General features: G+C 43.3%; 1 long non-coding RNA gene across 2 annotated transcripts in view; it reads left to right on the top strand.

The window, feature by feature from the left end:
* LOC106696760 overlaps positions 1-12,303 on the top strand; it is a 38,618-nt gene that overhangs the window by 6,711 nt on the left and 19,604 nt on the right. For both annotated transcript variants that reach the window (XR_001347717.2, XR_002828660.1), the window contains exon 2: positions 3,453-3,576. This is a non-coding gene — a long non-coding RNA (uncharacterized LOC106696760). The remainder of the gene's footprint in view (positions 1-3,452; positions 3,577-12,303) is intronic.

Below are 12,303 nucleotides of genomic sequence, written 5' to 3'. Positions count from 1 at the left end.
ATTTGCTCTTTATGAAGACCCATTTAATAGTTAATTCTTAAGGATATAGGAGATTTTTCTGAAATTTTTTGGTGTAAAGAGCCAGAATTTTAATTTATTCTTGATCAGCATGATATAGTAAAAGGAACCCTGAACTAGGAGTTGAGTTCAAACTTGGGTTCTAGAAATACAGAAAGGACCTTAGATCATTTAAAGTCTAACCTTTTATTTAATAGACTAGAGGCCCGGTGCACGAATTCGTGCATGGGTGGGGTCCCTCGGCCTGGCCGGCAATCGGGGTGATTGGGGCATCTCGCCCAGTCCTAATCGGGGCTGTGGGAGGTTGGCATGCTGCGGGGAGAGCCTGGGGGGGAAGGGGCCACGGGAAGTTGGCTGGAGGAGGTTGACTCTGAGAGCACACTGACCACCAGGGGGCAGCTCCTGCATTGAGTGTCTGCCCCCTGGTGGTCAGTGTGCGTCATAGTGACTGGTCAACTGGTTGTTCCGGTAGTCCTAACGGTCACTTAGGCTTTTATATATAGAGATGAGGAGCAGAGAAAATAAATGATTTTGTCCAAGGTTACACAGACAGTGTTAGCTTCTGCTCTACAGACTTTTTTATTTGGTATGCTTTTTAGAAATCACCCATGTGATTTCAGATTAAATGTTCAATCAGTACCGGAACCTTTTTATTATTTTTAAAAATATTTTTTTATTGATTTTAGAGAGGAAGGGTGAAGGAGAGAGATATAGAAACACCAATGATGAGAGAGAATCATTGATCAGCTGCCTCCTGCTTGTCCCACACTGGGGATGTCCCATACTGGGGATTTAGCCTGCAACCTAGGCATGTGCTCTGACAGGGAATCGAACCATGACCTTCTGATTCATAGGTTGACACTCAACCACTGAGCCATGCCAGGTGGGCTACACAGGAACTTTTAAAAATGTTTACAGACAACTTTAGCCATATGTTCCTTTCTTCCTACCTCATTCTTACTCCTTAAGGTACATGATTAGTGAAATTATGTCTGTTGTCTTTTCAGTTCCCTTGGATTACATGCTGTCTCTATGTGAGGGACTATTGGCTCCTTAAACATCAGGATAGGAAGTACCCAAGTTTCCTTAGGTGATGAGGATTTAAATGAGGGCTAATTAGGGAAGTACAGGCATTGTCTCAATACCTTTGGAGCCAGAGTTCTGGAAGAACAAGGAGGATGGCTCCTCCTTAGGCTCCAGGAGGACCTGCTTGTAGCTGCCAGTTATTGGTCTTCCCCTCAGAATTGGGCTTCTGATTTTTCTGTCTGCACCTTTCCATAGCTCATCTTCTTTATGTCTGCTTCTCTAATTCTTCTTTTGCAGTAGTTCCCAAACTCCAATAGTATCAGACTAGGAGGCTCCTTAAATTATTCCACTCCTGGAGATTCAGATCCTGTAGATCTGAAGTAGGTCAAGGAATCTGCATGTTTAACAACTTCCACAGAGGATTCTGATAGGAGTGGATGGGAGTTAGGATCACACCTTACATAGAAACACCCCAAACATAAATCCACGTAAAATTTTTGACTCCCCAGAAACTTAATTGCTAATAGCCTATTGTTGACTAGAAGCTTTATGAATATGTATTATATACTGTATTCTTACAATAAAGTAAGCTAGAGAAAAGAAAATATTAAGAAAATCATAAGGTGGTGGAAAGACATGAGTTGGGGTGGTGAACACACAATATAATATGATATATTATAGAACTCTACACCTTAAAACTATATAATTTTATTTACTAGAGGCCCGATGCACGAAATTCATGCAAGAGTAGGCCTTCCTTCCCCCAGCTGCCAACACTGGCTTCCCTCTGGCACTGGCTTTGTCCAGAAGGACGTCCGGTCTAATTAGCATATTATGCTTTTATTATTATAGATGTAACCCCAATAAAGTCAATTTAAAAGAGAAAAGCATAAGAAAAAATATGTTTACAGTATTTATTGAAAAACAAACAAACACAAAACGTGTATTGGTGGACCCACACGGTTCAAACCTGTGTGTTCAAGGGTGAATTGTATATATATGTAGTACTAGTATTATTAAACATACTAGAGGCCTGGTGCACGAATTCGTGCACTGGTGGGGTCCCTTGGCCTAGCAGGCAATCAGGGCTGGCCAGCCGGGGGGAGGGACCATGGGAGGTTGGCTGGCTGTGGGAGCACACTGTTCACCAGGGGGAAGCTCCTGCAGTTGAACATCTACCCCTTGGTGGTCAGTGTGCGTCACAGCTACCGATCGACCGGTCGCTTAGGCTTTTATATATATAGATATAAAAATAGACAATAAAAATGGAAAAGATAGCCCTAGCCGGTTTGGCTCAATGGATAGAGTGTCGGCCTGTGGACTGAAGGGTCCCAGGTTTGATTCCGGTCAAGGGCACATGCCCGGGTTGCGGGCTCGATCCCCAGTGGGGGGTGTGCAGGAGGCAGCCGATCAGTAATTCTTTCTCATCATTGATGTTTCTAACTCTCTCTCCCTCTTCCTTCCTCTCTAAAATCAATAAAAATATATATTTTTTTAAAATGGGAAAGATAAAAATGAATACATTTCAGTGTTTCCTTCCTGTACCTCAGTGTATCCCTTGGGCTGCTTGCACTTTCCTTGCTACTTTTCTGTGTAGCTTAAATTACACCATCCCTATAGAGTTTCCTTTATTGGGAAGAGTAAGGAAAGTGCCAAGGTGTCTCAAGGATCAGCTCATAGGCCTTTGGTTTAAGTGCTAATTTCTTGTTTTATTTAACTAGCAGTTAATGACTGTGTGAGTCTCTATTACATGATGGTAAGCAAGCAACTTACTTGGAAGGAGCCCTGTGAACCCTCCAGAGGAAAGGGGGAATGTGTGAGCATGATAGCTGCCATAGGTCTAATGAACATGTGTCTTCCATCATAGAATTGTGAACTGTTTCTGAGCATGGCAAAGTGCAAAGGTGACTCCACAGAGGCTATGTGTGCCCTCGGCAGCTTTGCATGGCTTCCCAGAAGGAAGTCTGCTCTGCCCCAGGCTGCTGTACCAGGATGTGTATGGCACAGGGAGGGTGGAATGCTGTTTAGAGAGCTCTGCAGACGAGAGAGGGACAGGGTACTTCTTGGAATCAGGGCCGTTAGTAGTCATGTATATGTGGCTATTTCCTGATTGATAGGGATATGTGAAAATAAGTTACTTAGAATTTTATTGTTTTTCACTAAACTTTATACTATTGAAAATCTCTAGGCTGGAAACATTTCTTTCTGTCACTTTGCCTTTTTCCAGTTGGCATGTGTGCTTACGATTTTTGTGTTCTGCTTTTTATGCTTAGCATTATCTTGTTTAAAGATATCTGCTTGTCAACCTGGTCCCATATACTTGTCATTTTTAATGGCTGTCTATATAATCTCATTCTTTCTTGAGATTCATAAGTTTATTCCACTGAATCTTCTATTTTTTTTTGCAGGGTATGCGGAGAGATTTGCTGCATTTCTAAAATATCTCTGAAAACAAGCTGCATTTCAGAATTGAAACCAGCATTTCCTTTTCTACTTTAAGAGTGCACGCAGGAAGCCATTGGGCACACCAAGGTATTGAATTATCTTTCCATGTCTTTGGGTCTATAAGAAATCTCAGCAAGAGGTCTCAGACACCAAACTGGGGGGAAAATTAAACTGACAGAGTACTTGATATTTCCAAAGAGTCACTTAAGTTCTATTATTGCCACGTTCAAAATGTAGACATAGTTCAGTAATGTGATTAAAGTGACTTTCACCGATAGCCACTATAAGATATAGTGGTATGTGATAGCTGGTTTATCATTTTGGGTGTAACGATTAGCTAAAGCTATTTTTCTCTAAAGGGTCAGTTAGTTCTCTTGTTTTTCTCTACAACTTCAGCTTTAGCAAGGAGCCATCATAAATTCTGTGACATAGCTGTCTCCTTATCTGTCTTGGGAGTTATAGACTGCACATATAAGACAATTCATGTGCCTTTGCATAATGAATTGAGTTTTATAAATCATAAATCTTCACTTAACATGCAGGTGGTGTTGGGTGCCAGGCTTAGAAAAGCTGATGTGGTTGCCAAGTTCATGAATGTCATAAATCATTCATGCTAAGGTAGCCCAGAATCATGCTGTCTTCTGAGGCAGACCAATATCAAGGTGGTAGTTAAACACAAAAATGGGAGTCTCAGTGATTGTTTTTCAAAATCAGATGCACTTGCCCTGGCCTGGTAGCTCTTTGATTAGAGTGTCACCCTGGTACACCAAGGATGGGTGGAACAACAAATTGATGTTTCTCTCTCTCTCTCTCTCTCGCTCTCGCCCTCCTTCTCGCTCTTGCTCTCTCACGCTCTCTCTCCCTCTCCCTTTCTCTCTCTCTCAAATCAATTTTAAAAAATCAAATGTACTTTTTATTTGAAGAGTTAAACTAAATTACCTTTCTCTTTTTAGTTAAAGTCAGTTTTCTAGGACCCTATTTCACCCTCAAATAATCTATCAAAATTTTTCTTCCCTAACCCCTGAATTCTATCAGAAATCCATCACAAAATACATAACCTGTACATTTGCATTCCAGACTTTAATGGGCTGAAAATGAGATTTAGATGTTTCAGTAAATCTTGAGGCACATTATTAGGAAAAAACCCTTTGAAGTTTTGGGGGGATTTTCTTCTTGTGCCATTATTTTACATGAATAGTAGGCAAACTTAGCCCTCTTTCACACTGCCTATGTCTTTGGTACCAAAGAAGGGGAAAGCGTAGGGCCTGAAGAGAAGTGATGCTCGGGACAGAAAGCTGTGTAGTATTTTGTGCCCCTTTAAGTTCCCGGGCTTTATCCAGACTGCTGGAATGTGAATATTAAACTGAATTGTCTTCCCTGAGAGCTGCATTTGGTGAAAATGAAGAAGGCTAAGGATATTTCAAGAAAAACATAAGAGTGATTTTGGTAAGATCTTTAAAGAGAAAAATAAAGTTTTTCCTGAGGCTGTTAGGTACTCCAAGAGTAGTTAAGTGTCTGTATCCCTTTGTGTAGTCTCCAGCAGAGGGCCATATGACTCATGGATAACATGTGACTTCTCTTTGGCGGACCACAGAGGTCCTTTTGGTGTGAATATGTGAATAGCTACCTCTCCTGTGTTCATCATGTGGATAGCCTATCCTTGGTTAAAGATCATAGGGGCCACCCTGGTCAGGTAATTCAGTTGGTTAGAACGTCATCCCAATAAACCAAGGTTGTGGGTTCAATCCCAGGTCAGCAATGAATGCATAAATAATGGAACAACAATTCAATAAATCTCTCTCTCTCTCTCTCTCTCTCTCTCGTCTCTTATCAAGAAATAAAAAGAAATAAAAACTAGCTCTAGCTGGTTTGGCTCAGTAGATAGAGTGTCGGCTGCAGATTGAATGGTCCCTCTTAAACAAACCAACCTTTCTGATACCTGCTCAGAGTAATTATCCTCCCACCAAGCTATGGTTGCCATCTGCACCTCCTTGGCCACTTCTATTAGGGTGTCTTCACACAAATAAGCAGGCTGATTAGTCAGAAAGTTCTAACTCATACTCTGGGGATGGAGAAGCCCCTGGGGCTCCATGGTACTTCCCTTGCTCCCTTACACCAGCCTCCTGTGACCCCATGCCAAGCCCTATCTGGCCTCCATTCATGTGGATCCAGTGATAGGAAACAGGCAGAGAGGATTTCAGTATCATCTGGGTAGCTGGACTGAGGCCTTTAAGTTCCTTCAGTCCTACAATTTTCACTTGCTTTGTTCTTAATTAACATTTAAAATCCCCCACTTCCTGCTGATCCCTTTAGCCTTCTCAGCTTGGCCTCTTTCCTGCATTATAGGTAGATACACTCCAGCCACGCAGCCTTCTTTCAGTTCCTTGAATGTGTTGCTTCTGACTTTCCATATGCCCTTTCTTCTCCCTGGATCACTGTACTCCCCACCAGTCATTTGTCTAACCCTATTTCAGGTCCCAGTTTTAACGTCACTTGTGTTAGGCAAGCTTCTCTAACCCCCAGACTAGATTAGATTTTTAATATCTAAAATAGTCCTGCATATTACCTTGCATAGTATGTTGTGCATTTGTATTAGTTAAACTACTTTTTAGTAAAATTTTGTTTAGTGTTTATCTTCCCAGCATTTTGAAAGCTCCACATGTGCAGGGACTCTGTCTGTTCTGTTCAATATTTTATTGCTAGAACCTAGTCCTATGCCTGACACCTAATAGCTGTTCAGTAAACATTCATTGATTGGCCGACTCTGCTTCCCCTCTCAATCATGCATTTCTCCTGCTGTTCATTCATGTACTGGTTTTCTCCTGGGGCACTTTTGTGGGTTCTTCAGAAATCTGTACTACCTTACACACACCACACACACACGCACACACACACACACACACACACACTTGACCTGTACAAGTAAACTCTCCTCTGTCAGCTGCTTTCTTCCTCAATAACCCCTCGTAATGCAACAGTCTATTTTCAGTTTCTCCATGAGAAACAGGTCTTTGCTCACACAACCTCTGAGACTATGGGCAGATTCTAGTATTGCAAAGCAGCTGCTAGCCCATACAGTGATCCCTAAATTTCTTGAGCTGGAGTCAGAAATCAATTCAGTCTGCCCCTCTAACTTCAGGAGACCCCTTGAAGCCCTTCTCATTAGGCTTGTGGTAAAATGCAGGTACCCCCCCCCTTTTTGGAGGGGGTACCCACAGCACATCAACACTTCTAGCCCAATAAAACCTTTCGAAAACCTTTCTCTTAATATCCACCAGCTTCTTTTCCCCCTCGATATGGGGTGAAGGTTTTAGAGTTTTATAATTGTTTTTCAACTGATTTCTATGAAAATTTTTGTTGTTGTTGTTAATCCTCACCCGAGGATATTTTTCCATTGATTTTTAGGGAAAGTGGGAGAGGGAAAGACAGAGAGAAACATTGATATGAGAGAAACACATCAATTGGTTGCCTCCTGCATGAGCCCTGACCAGGGCCTGGGCTGGGCAAGAGCCTGCAACCAAGGTACATGCCCTTGACTGGAATCGAACCCAGGACCCTTTGGTCCAAAGGCCGACACTCTATCCATTGAGCATTACTGGCTAGGGCAGATTTCTATGAAAATTTACATATTTGTTGGCACCTCCCTTTGGTATGACATGGATACTACACAGTGAAGCCTGTCAGCTTCTAAATAGAGTAAGTAGTTACTATAGTTAAACATGTATTTTAGGAAACAAGTAATTTATTTCTGAGTAAGGGTAGGTAATGTCATTTTCTCCATCTCTCTTCTGTTTAGGAAGTTTACTTGTCCTCATCTATAAAATGGAACCCCATCCTTTCTTTGCCTCAGTAAGGACAGAGAAATAAGAAATTGTGAGCATAAAATGACTCAGGATGGACAACAGGCCCTGGGGAATAGTTAAATAATCTGCAGAGGAATAATTTATCATAAAGAAGGGAAGTAGAGATGAAGGGCTTAATGGAAAGAAGAAAAGAAAATACCCTGGTCATCAGTGTTTTTCTAAAACCCATCCTAACCCCTCCTACCCCTGCCCTGGTTTGGAGCTGTTTTCTTGTTATATACAGGTCCCTATTATAGCACTAAAGCAATGCTTGTTCAGAGCAGAGCCAGCTCCTATTAAACCAATAATCCTTGGTTCTGTGTTTTCTAGATGTATTTGTGTCTGTGTCTGTGAGTTGTAGGTAGGAGGGGGTAGATGTCATCACTTTTGACAAAATGGCAGAATATCTACTCTATCATGATGAAAAGCATGCTGGTCTCCTGGTTCAGAGCCAGAGCCTGCCTTGTAAGGAATTCAAAGGCTGCACCCCGGAGCTGCTGTCAAGCCAGCAGATGGAGTAGCAGTCCTTCTCTGTGTGCCTCTGGGCCCACCTGGGCTGTATGCTGGGTGATGCTGGGCCCAGCCTGTGGCCAGAGGGGACAAGGGAATGAATACAAATGATTGCACCTTGTGGCCAGCACTGTTGTCCTGTCTGCAGGGAAGTTTGGTAAAATATGATCCTGGGAAAGTCGTTTTCATGTGCCTCTCTGGAATTGCTGCAGAAGCAATTATAAGGAATGAGTGCTTGTATGTCTGAGATAACTGTAGGGCATAAGAGAAGGGAAGATATAGAGATGACAGAATCAAGTCCTGAGTAGTGGGGGAATATGGCACCATCTCCTCACCCCTGAAAAACCTTAGGGAAGACACAGGAATACAACCAGTGGCTCTTAATGGGAAAGGGCAATCTTAAGAGGAAAGTTTGGACAATGAAGCCAAATTACCATCTGCCTAACTCACTCTTCTCTAAATTCCAGGCACTGGGGTCTTTGTTACTAAAATCTGTAGATTGCTTAAGAACTTTACTTTGGGGCCAGTAGTAGAATTTAAGCTTCCCTGAGATTACTTCTTTCTATTTTCTAAGAAGTAGCTGGATATATGGCAGTTCTTAATAAATAATGGAGGTATGAATGGCGCTCCCATTGAGAACTCTCTTTTACCTCTCTCAGGCCTACAGGCATTCTGTGAAATGGAGAGTCCTCCCCACTTTATCCCATAAGAATGTAAAGGGGCTTCTCAATGGAGGATGGGCCCTGGCTGGTGTTACTCAGTTGGTTGGGCATTGTCCTGTGCACTGCAAGGTTGCCGGTTTGATTCTGGGTTAGAACACATGCCCAGGTTATGGCTTGATCCCTGGTAGGGGATGTGCAGGAGGTAGCTGGTCAGATCTCTCTCTCTCTCCCTCCCTCCCTCCCTCTGTCCCTCCCCCCTCCCTCCCTCTCCCTTCTTCTCTCTCTAAAAATCAATAAAAATGTAAAAAATTAATAAGGAGGATGGGCAGTGGATGGATTACTACTCTGAGGGCAGGGCCTATGACTTTCCCTCCCCTCCCAACCCTCCTCTGGCTTCCTTTATCTAAATAACCCAAATTCAGAGTAGGGGTGGATTGGGGGACTCAGCAGGATAGCCTCTATAACCCAAGGCCTACCACTGCAGACTGCCCAGGAAGCCAGAAAGAAGGTGGCTCCCTAGCTGGTCCTTTGCTCCTAAAGTGAAGGGAGTTAGGGGTTCTTGAGTTAGCTGTAGAGCAGGCAGCACAGTTTGTTCTTCATTGGGAGCCCAGAGGTTTCTGGCAAGTCTTTTGTCCACAGGCCTGCCAGGAGCCCAGAGCTTTTTGAAGAGAAAAAAAGGTTCTAGGAACAAGGAAGCTGCTGCTCTCAATGCAAAGATCCGGAGGGAAGAAAAATGAGACTAACAAGTGCTGAAGAGAACTGTCTGTGGCTGAAGAGAATGTTAATGGCTCTGCTCCTGAGCTTCAAAGTCTGAGCTGGATAGGATCGCACACAGATGCCTCTGCTGTCACCTACAGATACTTACCAATGACTGTTGCTTGCAAACAATTACAGCCTCACTTTCCCAGGGTGAGAAGCACTACCTGCTGAGGTTGAGAAAAATGAGACTGTTGGGATATCCTAGGCCTGGCTCAGCTAGTAGGGGTTTAACTTGTCTCTTCTGCATCAGTCAATAAATGGGATTCCAGAACTTAGGTGCAAGGGAAATTGAACAAATCTGGCTAACAGTTGTTTCTTTTTCCTGTTTGCAAAATGCTAGCTTCTATGGATTGAATTGTATCCCCCTAAAATTAATATGTAAAAGCCCTATCCCCCAATTTGCTAATATTTGTAGAAGGGCCTTTGGGAGGCAGTTAGGTTTAGATGAGGTTATGAGGGTGGGGCTGTCATGGTGGAATTAGTGTTCTTATAGGAGGAGATACCAGAAGGCTTGCTGTCTACCCTTTCCCACCTCACCCACCCCATGTGAACACACAGCAAGAAGGCAGCCAGAAAGCCCTCACAAGAACGCAGCCACACTGGCACCTTGACCTCCGATTTCCAGCCTTCAGAAACATGAGAAAATAAATTCAAGCTACTCAGTCTAGCAGCGGTTCTCAACCTGTGGGTCACAATCCCTTTGGGGGTCGAACGACCCTTTCACAGGGGTCGCCTAAATACATCCTGCATATCAGATATTTACATTATGATTCATAACAGTAGCAAAATTACAGTTATGAAGTAGCAACGAAAATAATTTTATGGTTGGGGGTCAGCACAACATGAGGAACTGTATTAAAGGGTCGCAGCATTAGGAAGGTTGAGAACCACTGGTCTATAGTATCTTGCTATGAAAACCAGAACTGACTAATACAGTGGTTCTAATGGATGCTGTTGGTACCTGGCCCAAATCCTTTTACATACCAGTGTATCCATTTTCCCAGCTGCTGTATTGGGTTGTAGTGGCTCACAGATGCCTGCCCTTCTCTAGAAAATTGCTCTTGGTGGATGGAAGATCCCTCTGTACCTCCCTACAGCTTTTAGCCAAGGGGGAACAAAAACCAGCCACTTTACCTCAAGGAAGGCTAATTTATTTTGGTGCTATTTACGGTGCTGAGTTCCCCTGTGGGATCAGGCTGAAGCCAGATACAAAGCTGTGACCACACTCTTCTTTCCTACCATTTCCTGCTTCTTTCATTTTCTTTCTCCTGAGGGCACACCTCAATAAATCATGTGAGCTGAATTTTGCCCTAAAGCTGGGGGGAGTATCTTGCCTCTCTCTAGAACTGTGTAGTTTTGGAATAACTAGGGAATGAGAATGACTGATCCCCTAAGGAAGTGATGCTTGGGGAAGAACATATGTCCATCACAGCATGCATTTTCCATTCTCCTGTTTGACCATAGAGTACATCTCGTTCATTCAAATAAAAGTGCTTATGAAATACAAATTTGGGGTTCACAGTCCATGGGAATGGTGCTTTCTACACTCAGATGTGAAGATAGGCAAGCTTAGCTCAAGAAAGGATTAAATCAGTCCATCTGGTTTGAGGAGCCTCTGGTCATTGTATCCAGAGAACCAGCTTGAGGGTGTTGGAGAACCATAAGGAGGAGGCAGTCTTGCCATTAACCCAAGGGCTGTGCCAGAAGGAGCAGCTTGGCACATAGTGGCACTCAGTTAATATTTGTGGAATGGCTTCTCCGAGAATCACAGGTCAAAGAGAAAGCTGGAAGAAGCAGGAAGAACCAAGAGCTCAAAGCAGACTCTTGTGCTATGCCAGATTTCACTCTTTGACCAAACCATGTGCCCATAATTTTCCAGATTATACACAGCTGATACTCTAGGATTTTCCCATACTATGATTCAAGTTATTGCTTTGCTGTTGTATGTAAGTATATGACCTTCTAATAACTCACAGGGCAAGTACCAGATAACAATGACAGGCAGATGCTGGTCTCAGTCCAGAGTCTTAAGAAAACAATGTTCCTCTTTTTTAAAAAAATACATATATATTGATTTCAGAGAGGAAGGGAGAGGAAGAGAGAGAGAAACGTCAGTGATAAGAGAGAATCATTGACCAGCTGCCTCTTGCACACCGCACACTGGAGATTGACCCCGAAACCCAGGCATGTGTCCTGACCAGGAATTGAACCGTGACCTCCTGGTTCATAGGTCAACACTCAACCACTGAGCCACACTGGCCATGCTAAGCAATGTTCCTCTTTAGAGTGGCTTTTAGACTTTGTGATATTGTAGTAAATTATCACAATTATGGACAAGTGTCAGAGAAAGATTCCACAATTGTTTTTTATTAAGCAACATTTTCTTGGACATGGGTGGGCTTCCACCATCCTCCCTCCCATGGTTCCATGCACTACTGTGGCTGGTAGACAAGTGCGGGGCCTGACCAGCAGACCCTGAGCGACAGATGAATGGATTACTCTCCGACACAACGTTTGCTGTGAAAGAGAGGGCTAAGGGACTGCTTGGCTAAAGGAACCAGACAGCCTCAATCGCCTGCCTCATTAGGCTTTTATTGTAACAGCAGTTTGAGATAAAGTTTATCTTTAAGATACAATCAGTAGGGTAAGTAATCTTGGGAAGACACATGTGTTTGTAGTGTCCTTTAAGCAAGGACACCCAAAGATTAAGCATAAGGATTCCAGTAAACACCTGGGGGTCTGCATGTGCACAGACTTGGTTGGAAAAGGTCAAGGAATAATTAGGGGTGCCGCCTTTGGCACCCCCTAATCGGAATTCTGATAAACAGGGTGGGTGGCCTTCTGCACACTTCCCTTTTTTCGGAATGTCCTCCTTACAAACTTTCCAACCAAGTCTCATGCTTTTCCACAGACAAGCAGGCATCAGTGTGTGTTCCAGGGAAGCATGTGGGCTCTCAGACCGGGAGTTGGCATTTAGCGACCTGGCTGAGACACAATGTAGAAATGAAAAGATAAAAACGTGAGATATGTGATAGGGGCTA

Source organism: Myotis lucifugus, unplaced genomic scaffold (assembly GCF_000147115.1).
Source record: "Myotis lucifugus unplaced genomic scaffold, Myoluc2.0 scaffold_28, whole genome shotgun sequence".
In the NCBI taxonomy this organism is placed as follows: Eukaryota; Metazoa; Chordata; class Mammalia; order Chiroptera; family Vespertilionidae; genus Myotis; species Myotis lucifugus.
The sequence above is the reverse complement of the archived record's forward strand: the minus strand, read 5'-3'. Positions and strand labels throughout refer to the sequence as shown.